General features: G+C 50.9%; 1 pseudogene; it reads right to left on the reverse strand.

Moving 5' to 3' along the window:
* Positions 1–2,179: 2,179 nt before the first annotated feature.
* Positions 2,180–3,529, reverse strand: LOC144134765 (uncharacterized; annotated as a pseudogene).
* Between the last annotated feature and the right edge of the window lie 6,530 nt (positions 3,530–10,059).

Consider the following 10,059-nt stretch of genomic DNA (forward strand, 5'->3'; position numbering starts at 1 on the left):
CTTTGAATGGCCTGCCATTTAAGTAAGGGCGAAATTTCGCTGTGGCCCAAACGATGGCGAGGCATTCCTTTTCGGTTGTGGAAAAATTGCCTTCCGAATTTGATAACAACCGGCTAGCGTAAGCTATCACGTGTTCATGCCCATCTTTTCTCAGGACTAGGACGGCACCGAGGCCTAGGCTACTGGCGTCAGTGTGGATTTCGGTATAGGCGTGCTCGTCGAAGTGCGCAAGTACGGGCGGCGACTGCATGCATCGTTTGAGTTCTTGAAATGCGTCGGCCTGCGGCCTTTCCCACTTGAATTCGACGTCACATTTAGTGAGCTGTGTCAGCGGCTCAGCGATGCGTGAAAAGTCCTTGACAAATCGCCTGTAGTAGGCACACATGCCAAGAAATCTACGCACTGCCTTCTTGTCGATGGGCTGCGAGAACTGTGCGATGGCAGCTGTCTTCTGTGGGTCAGGGTGGACTCCAGACTTGCTGATGATGTGGCCTAGGAACAGAAGCTCATCGTAAGCGAAGCGGCACTTTTCTGGCTTCAGAGTGAGCCCTGATGACTTTATGGCCTCTAGTACTGTGGCAAGTCGCCTAAGCTGATTGTCGAAATTTGCGGCGAAGACAACGACGTCATCCAAGTAAACGAGACAGGTCTGCCGCTTCAATCCTGCTAAAACCGTGTCCATCACGTGCTGGAACGTTGCAGGCGCCGAGCGCAGTCCGAATGGCATAACCTTGAACTCGTAGAGGCCGTCTGGGGTGATGAAGGCGGTCTTTTCGCGATCTTTTTCGTCGACTTCTATTTGCCAATAGCGAGACTTGAGGTCCATCGACGAGAAGTATTTTGCATTGCAGAGCCGATCCAATGCGTCGTCTATCCGTGGGAGGGGGTATACGTCAGTCTTCGTGATCTTGTTCAGACGACGATAATCGACGCAGAAACGGAGGGTTCCGTCCTTTCTTCACCAGGACAACAGGGGATGCCCACGGGCTTTTCGACGGCTGGATGATGTCGTTGCGCTGCATTTCGTCGACTTGTTCTCTTATCGCTTCACGTTCTCGCGGCGAAATTCGGTAAGGGCTCTGGCGGAGTGGTCGAGCGCACTCCTCGGTGATTATGCGATGCTTGGCGACTGGTGTTTGTCGAATCCTCGATGACGTCGAAAAGCAGCCTTTGTATCGTCGGAGCCGACTTCTGAGCTGTTATTGCTTAATCAAGGGGAGACTTGGATTAATGTTGTAGTCTGGTTCGAGAACCATGGTCGTCGGGGTAGATGCGGCGGAATCCGAGAGGACAAACGCATTACTGGTTTCCAGAATTTTCTCGATGTATGCGATCGTCGTGCCCTTGTTGATGTGCTTGAACTCCTGGGGGAAGTTTTTCAGCAACATTTCAGTTTTCCCTCCATGCAGTCGAGCGATCCCTCTTGCGACGCAAATTTCACGGTCTAGCAGTAGACGTTGGTCGCCTTCGATGACACCTTCTACGTCAGCGGGTATTTCGGTGCCGACCGAAATAACAATGCTGGAGCGAGGCGGGATGCTCACTTGATCTTCGAGCACACTCAAGGCGTGGTGACTACGAGGGCTCTCGAACGGTATCGCTTTATCTTCCGACAGCGTTATTGACTTCGACTTCAGGTCGATGGTTGTGCCGTGTTGGTTCAGGAAGTCCATACCGGGAATGACGTCTCGTGAACACTGTTGGAGGATAACGAAGGTTGCAGGGTAAGTGCAGTCATGAATGGTTATTCTTGCCGTGCAGATTCCAGTCGGCGTGATGAGGTGTCCTCCAGCGGTCCGAATTTGAGGGCCTTCCCATGCGGTCTTAACTTTCTTCAACTGGGCGGCGATGTGTCCACTCATTACGGAGTAATCAGCCCCTGTGTCCACTAAGGCGGTAACTGCGTGGCCGTCGAGAAGCACGTCGAGGTCGGTGGTTCTTTGTCTGGCGTTGCAGTTAGGTCTTGGCGCCGGATCACGGCTGCGTCGTGTTGAGCTGAAGTTGGAACGTCGCGTCGTCAAGTCGTTTTTCGTCGGTGTATTCGTGTCTTCCTGACTTCGTCGGGACGACGGCGTGTCGTTATTATGTCGTCGAGGTGGTCTCTGCGCCGTCTTTGTCGGGGGCGGAGGATCTTAGTCAGTTCGACGAACAGCAACCGCACCTCCATCGATTGCTGCATTTAGTTTTCCGTATATGGGCTCGCAGAGCGGCCCCGTGCTGGGCCAGTGTATGCACGGCGCTGCGGCGACAGGTAGCGGCCTGGTGACGGCGACCTGGATGGCCGTCGAGGGCTCCACTGAGTAGCGGCGAGGTAGTCGGCGATGTCACGAGGGCGTTCGTCTCCACGAGGGCGCGGTGCGTCGACGGCGAACCCTCGCAATATCAGGTCACGGTATGGGCATCGGCGGTACACATGGCCGGCTTCCCCGCAGTGGTAGCAGAGCGGGCGGTGGTCAGGAGCGCGCCAAACGTCTGTTTTCTTCGGGTAGCTGCGCTGGTCGACGGGTGGGCGTGTTGGTGGCGGCAGCGGTGGTCGACGGAATTGCGGCGTTACAGGGTCCTGGCGCGGTCGTGGAGGGGGACATTGACGGCGGGCGACGGCGGCGTAGGTCATCGCTTCTGGCTGTGGCTGCGATGATTGTGGCTGTACCTCGCAAACTCCCAGCGATCGCTGGACTTCTTCTTTGACAATTTCGGCGACTGAGGCCACTTGTGGTTGCGATGAAGGGAAGATCCTTTGAAGCTCCTCTCGTACGACTTCCCTGATGGTCTCGCACAGGTCGTCGGTGGCCATTGACTGAACTCCGGCGTAGTTTGTCGAGTTCGTGCGGCGGTTGTATTGTCGGTTCCGCATTTCGAGTGTCTTCTCAATGCTGGTGGCCTCGCGAAGGAACTCTTCTACGGTCGTCGGTGGGCTTCGTGTCATTTCGCCGAAAAGTTCCTCCTTTACACCACGCATCAGTAGGCGGACTTTCTTCTCTGCGACATTTCCGGGTCGGCGTGCCGGAACAGACGGCTCATTTCCTCAGCGAAGATTGCGATCGTTTCATTCGGCAGCTGCGCTCTGGTCTCCAGGAGAACTTGGGCTCGCTCTTTACGCAGGACGCTTGTAAATGTTTGCAGGAAGCTGCTTCGGAACAGGTCCCACGTTGTCAAGGTGGCTTCTCGATTCTCGAACCACGTCCTGGCGGCGTCCTCCAATGCGAAATAGACATGTCGCAGCTTATCGTCGCTTGCCCAGCTGTTTTAACGTAGCGACCCTCTCATACGTTTCCAGCCAGCTTTCCGGGTCCTCAAATGTGGAACCGCGGAACGTCGGTGGTTCCCTGGGCTTCTGCAGCACGATGGGGGACGCTGGGGCTGCCATTAGGGTTGCCTTGGCCACAATCTTCTTGGTCTTCTTAGGTAGAAGTCCGTGCGCCGGGGGCAGCTGTTGGAGACGGCGGCTTGCTCGATTGTCCGGGACTACGTTGGTGGTCTCTTTGCCGTCCGGGCTTGGATCACGGCTTGTCGGGGGCGTCCGGTACATGAACAAAACAAAAAAGAAGCACATCCACCAGATGTCACGTGGTGGTGACGTTGAAGAACACAGTAGCAATACTGTGAAAGACAAAACTAACTTTTATTGGGCGAACTTGTGCCCACAAAAGAGGCTACACTTACAGCACAACGGTATAAAGAGAATTTATTGGTACACCAGACCACATTTACATAAGAACACTGGCAGTCACGAACAGTACATAATGTAATTTCAAAAAGAAGCAAAATATGCGCAAACGAGATCGGCCGAGATCACCGCCGAGCTGAAGGCTCTCGTTGCAGGTGCGTGAGAGAGGGAGCTGAGCAAAGTTGACATTCGTTCAGCTTATTTGAAAAACTGCACTTCAGGGGGAGAGCAAGACATCGAAACGGTTTTTACTCCATAAAATACACTAATGACCACTTGGGAAGACATGCATATCACCACCAAAGGTAATATGTATATGGTACCTCACTGCGAAGCTACATGTACTGGACGCTCTATAGCTCTCCTAACAGTTTTGGAGAAAGGAGAAAATACCTTGAGTCGGATACAATTCATGTACGCCGCGGCTTTTCCTCGTCGAGTTACTCTCTTCCAGGAAACGGCCTCCACCGATTCTCATTCATCAACCTGTAAGCGTGACAACGCAAGGAAGAGCTCCACAATGGAGAGGGGTGTATCCCCGATCATGGAAGGGATTGTCCCCTTTCATCTACCACCCCCTGCTGTGTAACGCTAGCATGGTTATGAGTAGGGGGTCATCTGACGGGCAGAATTCGTTGCGTTCTTCAGTTGTATCCAAGTGTAGAAAATTAGAATTTTGCTGTTCGTTTTTTTCTTTTTTGAGATTAATATTGGTCTACCCAGGTGGTTTACTGTGCACTCTTAATACCTGAGTCCATTTTTTTATCAGATCAAACTGAGAAATGCAAGCATCTGTACGGTGGAGTAGTGTTTGTCGACTGCTTTCCCAGAAACACCAACGGCAAAGTGATGAATAACCAGCTTAAGGCCATGTACGAAAAGTGTAATGTTTACTGAACCGCAAGCCATGTCCTGCCACAACGATTTAGACTGACAAATAAAGCGCTTGGTGCATGTGCTGCTTCACGTGGTGAAAGTAAAAAGAATCGCAACATCGTGCGTTATTCAAAGACTTGAAAGTTTCAAAAGTGGTGATACAGGACGAAAATGACTTACAATTTATTTCTACTTTCTATATGCCATATGCACTAACAGACTGAAAGAGAGTAAGACGGATATACTTCTTCGCAGAGTGTATATGCAATAGGATGAGTATATTAGTGCAAATGACAAGACAAGAATATGGACGACACGAGCCCTACTAACAACTGAAGCTTTATTGCAAGCGAAGGATGTGATAGAAGCGTTTCAACAACATCTCCAAGCACAAAAACTAAAACAAAGAAATCACTCGAAGGTGATACACAGCGGTGGTTAAACGGGACGGAAGCTAGCTCTCTAGACGAGCCATCTTCTACATAAGCCATCCCCTTATCTAGCAGGTCCACCGCAGGCGCACTAACACAATTGACTAACTTCATATTTTGGGCGTGTTGGTATCGCACGACATCAAAGGTTAGCCGCACAGCCAAACGAGCACGGTGTGCGACCTATCTTAGCCATTGTCCGCTGGTTGTGAGCCTAAACGTTTATTGTTAAGAAAGTTTTTGCCTCTTTTGCTTATGGTAAACGCTTACACAATTTCGCGCCCGAGCTGATCCCAATTAGATTTCTCCTGCGCTTGACCTCCTGGCAATCTCTGCATGCCGGCTGATGTTGCTTCCCAAGTCATGCGTTTGCAGTGACTCGGCGAGCTCTCTCAGGCGATAATTGTGCCATCATCCACACGCTTTGCACACGTGAGGGTCTGGCTTTCCATCGCCCAGTTGGCATTCTAGATACTGAACCATGATGCCGCCTTATTTGCGTTTGGTCTGGAAATTAAACTAATGCATGCGCAAGGTTGTGTCTCAGTACCCGCATTGTGCTTGTTGCTCTGCCCTCCTCAAATGAAAAACTGAAAAAAAATTAGGAAATGAAATGGCGCATTATCTGCCCCACATATCTTGCCTGACACCTGGATCCCGCCGTAAGGGAAGACATAAAGGAGGGTGTGAAGGATAAAAGGAAGAAAGTGGTGCTGTAGTGGAGGGCTCTGGAATAATTTCGACCATGCGTAGGTTTTAAGGTGCACTGACTTCGCAAAGCACGCGGACACCTTTTCGTTTCGGCTGCATCAAAACGAGGCCACCGGTGCCGGGTTCAAACTCGGGAACTTGGCCCCGGCGTCCGCGTTTCAATGGAGGCGACATGCAAAAGAAGATTTTTTGTTACCTTGGACGCAAACAGCACAAACTGACTAAAGACAGGCACAAATAACACAGAGACAAGCGGTGACGAGCATGTTTAAAGTTGTACGCAAATGCATAGATGAAGGGAATGATGAAGCAAGGTTTGTGGGTTAGCGCAGTGTTGCTGAGTCTGCATTTCTTTAAGTTGCTCTCGTTATTCGCAATCAACAACCGTAGGGGGGGGGGGGGGGGGGGAGGGTTATATAAGTGTTTAAAAAAAGCGTGTATGTGGAGTTGAGAAGATGCCGCCAGCGCTCAGCAATAACTTTCTTTCTCATGTAGACAAGGCAATCAATAAGACGATAAACGTTTCAAGGTACGTTGATGACTTCTTAGTTTGATGAACAGGGCCAGTTTTAACATATGAGTTAATGATATTGTTACGTGGCGGCCAGCCGAAGAAAGAGACACGATGATCGATGGAAATGAGATGATTTTTAATGGCTGCCGGCCTAGCGCGAGCGCTCCTGCCCGCGCCACTGCGCAGTTCGTCGTCTTCTTCGTCACACTACTCGGGGCCACCGAGCGATCGTCCGATCGCGAACGAGAAGATCGGCACTGAAGATGAAATGCTGCAGATGACGATGGGCTTGTAAAATGGTTGGATACAGAAGAAGGAGGTGAAGGGCTTGCCGCCACGGTGAATGAGACGATCGGCGAATGAGTCCCGGTCCACGAAGCATCCGGGCCGCAGGTGGCCAGGAGCCGACGGCCGAGGTCCTTGGACGCACCGAACGGCAGAGGCAGGGGGGGGCGGTGTCCTCACGTGTGGGCAGCGTCTAGGGTCGGTCGGGTCATTCCGGTCGCGGCAACGTGGTCAGTTCGTCGTGTCTTGTGGTCGGGGCGGTGGACGGGGCTGGGGTAAGCGGCGAGGTCGGTTCAGGTCTGGCGGGCTGGGCACAGCCGGGCGGTGCGGACCAGGCACACACCGCCGACGACCACGGCAGGCGCAGGACGCCGAAGCTCCGGGACCAGGATGGCGATGAAGGGACCCCAGCACCTCACACCAAATGTTACGTGGCGGCCAGCCGAAGAAAGAGACACGATGATCGATGGAAATGAGATGATATTTAATGGCTGCCGGCCTAGCGCGAGCGCTCCTGCCCGCGCCACTGCGCAGTTCGCCGTCTTCTTCGTCACAATATTCTACAGATTTGCAGAAGTGGTAAAGGGTTGTGTTTCGCTTTAGTCTAGTTTAGGGGGTTTAACTTCCCAAAGCGACTCAGGCTATGAGAGACGCCGTACGCAGTGAAGGGCTCCGGGAATATCGACCACCTGCGGTTCGTTAACGTGCACTGACATCGCACAGTACACGGGCCTCTAGAATTTCGCCTCCATCGAAATTTAACCGCCACGGCTGGGATCGAACCCGCGTCTTTCGGGCCAGCAGCCGAGCGCCATAAGAACTTTGCCACCGCGGCGGCTGTGTTTCGCTTTTCAGATGCCTTTGAAAATGCTCTTTAGTTGTTGAGTTTAAAGCTGTTTTGGTAAAACGACCACAACTGCTGGATGTACTCAACCTGGTCCCAGAAACCACTGGGTTTTCGCACGGGCACTAAAAACTGGTAAAGAATTTGGTACATGACATAAAGTGGCATAAAAAGGAAGACACATACCAGAACTGGTGAAGGTTCGTTTTTCAATGTCCTGTCTGTTGCGCAGCTAATTCCGTGAAATGGAATTGCGATGACCAGCACTCTTTCAAGCCTGACAAATTCGTGCCGTCCCTGCAGAGTGGATAGTGTGCAACTGCTAGTACGCAAGTTATAAGTCGCAGGTGTTCCAAAGGTACTGATTTCAGAGAACATGCGAAAAGCTTTTGCGCGCTGTACGGGTAGGGTTCTCAAATTAAAAAGTGTAGGGAAAGATAAAGTTGCAATTATTCCGTAGGACGATCGAACAGCTCACAATCTCATTTAAAAAAATTGGGGGACGTTTTCGCGTGAGCTGGTGTCTTCTGCGCCACACAAGATGGGGTTGGGGGGAAGAGGTGGTGTGCGGAATGATAATGAGCCGTTGTGGGAATGTAAAAAGAAACAATGCATTTTACTGTCCAGTATTGTTTAGATCAAGATTTGTACAATGCTAATGTTCAGTGGTGTATAATAATCGTCTGTAATGCAAAAAGTTCATATTCGACACACTGACCAGTGTTTCAATATTCAGCTTAGGGAAAATCTTAGGTTAATCCCGTCTAAACGCAATAAAGAAACAACTCCCAACTGGGGAAGCGCTGCCACAATTGCAAGCGGAAAAACAAGAAAGCGTGAAGAGTAATCCTTTTTTCATTCCGTTATAAAAATTGAACAACGGAGTTACTGGAGGAATATTTTAATCGAAAAAGATAATAGGAATGCGTAAGTCAGTCAGTGTTACTGTTTTTAAGGAAAATGTTTATTTCCTTCACAATATAGTTTTTTAGTTTTGTTTTAAAAGTTTACCATTCAATTATGACATTGCTTTTTAGGTCGCGTTCTAACTGTGTCAACCACAAATGTAGAATGAAGTGATTTTAGCTGTAACTATGACGCTTTTATGAACAAAAATGTCGAGGCGAATCAGCGCTAGTCCGTGTGTTCCTTTTCAGTGCCTTAGCGCTGTTTCCACCCAAAACGCACCTTTACCAACTGGCCCGATTGTCCATCCAACTACAGTCTTTTGGCTACTTCTTTGCTCTCGTTATGTTCCTGTTTCTTCCTCTGCCGCATGAAGCAGCAATTGAGTTGTTCGCAAACGCACCATCTTCCTTTTCCTCTGCGCGCTCTATTCAGTTTTGTAGCCTACTCAGCTGCAGTCGTTGTCTTGTTTTTCTTTTTCGTCAGCGAAGCAGAGCGACATCCAAGCGCGCTTGCTCCAGTTCAAACAGCGGTGTTCGTCCTACATCTGGTTAGAGGTATAAGAGTGCATGCTACATGGTGTTGGGATTCAGGTAGCGTGACTGGGCCGGAGAAGAGACGAGGACGATCGGAGGAAGAAAACTTGGAAAACTTTATACAAGGACTATTTACATTATGTACAAGTACGGGCAACTGAGAGTGCTTCTCAGTAAAGAGAGCTTCTTAGCAGTCGGGAGTCTCTGATACCTCTCAAGAAGGGGGCTCTCTTGGCATCAAACCAGCAGCTCCTTAAATACTCTTCGTATTCCCCAGATCCCTAGCGGGGAATACACTTCGAAGAGTGACGTCCAATCACACGATGGCACTGATAGTACCATCCAAAGCAGGGCGGTCCTGATGCTTCTCCGCAGCTCGGTCGAGTGAAAGGGAACAGGACCCGGTCACGTTCTCGTCCCCGCGGCTTCCAGGTGGCCGCGCAGGGCGCCCGGAGGGTACCTGCATGACACAGGAATGCAGGCTGTCTCCCCGCAGGTGTCGAAAGATCCTGCACTGGGGACCGGAACGAATACGCTTATGGGTTGTCGAAAGATCCTGCACTGGTGACCGGAACGAATACGCTTATGGTCGTCGCTGGCATTCCTCTTGAACACTATCGTTGCCATGGGGACGCTATCGTCGCTGCTTCCGGCATTCCTGTTCGAACACGTGAGGACGCTTTTGTTGTCGTTCCCTCTGGCAGTCCTGCAGTCACGTCTCTTCGCCGAATTCCACAGCAGGAAGCTAGCGCGATCACAACAGCACCCCCACCGCCAGATATTGCGCCCGGAAGATGAACTGCTCGCACGCAGCTTGGCTGACTGGGCGTGGCAGGAACCAGATGCTCTTTGGGAGTCTTCTAATGACCTTCAGTGCCGAAGCTCGGCATCGCTTCCCCTCGTCAGATGGCAGTTTTGGGAAATTCTCTGCAATGCTAGCCAAAAGGGATCACAGACGCCAAACCACACCTGAAAAAAGCACGTGCCCTCAGAACCCACTCATACCGCCAGACCAAAACTCAGGGTCAAAACTGCACTTAGCAAAAAACTTCAACTAAAACTTGAAGAGATCAAATGTCTTGCCTGAATGAACACATGGTGTCTCCCGACGAGTAGTATTGACAGGGCACCTGTCCAAGGCATGTGCTCCCGCTCGAGGCGCACTTGGATAGGAAAAAAAATTCGCTAAATGAAATCAGGTTGGTGCTTAGAGGGCACACGGTACGGGAATATGTCACTTGATTTGACCGACGTAGCGTTCAATTTTGCCCGCCCCAATACCTAGTGTC

Source organism: Amblyomma americanum, chromosome 5 (genome assembly GCF_052857255.1).
Source record: "Amblyomma americanum isolate KBUSLIRL-KWMA chromosome 5, ASM5285725v1, whole genome shotgun sequence".
Taxonomy (NCBI): domain Eukaryota; kingdom Metazoa; phylum Arthropoda; class Arachnida; order Ixodida; family Ixodidae; genus Amblyomma; species Amblyomma americanum.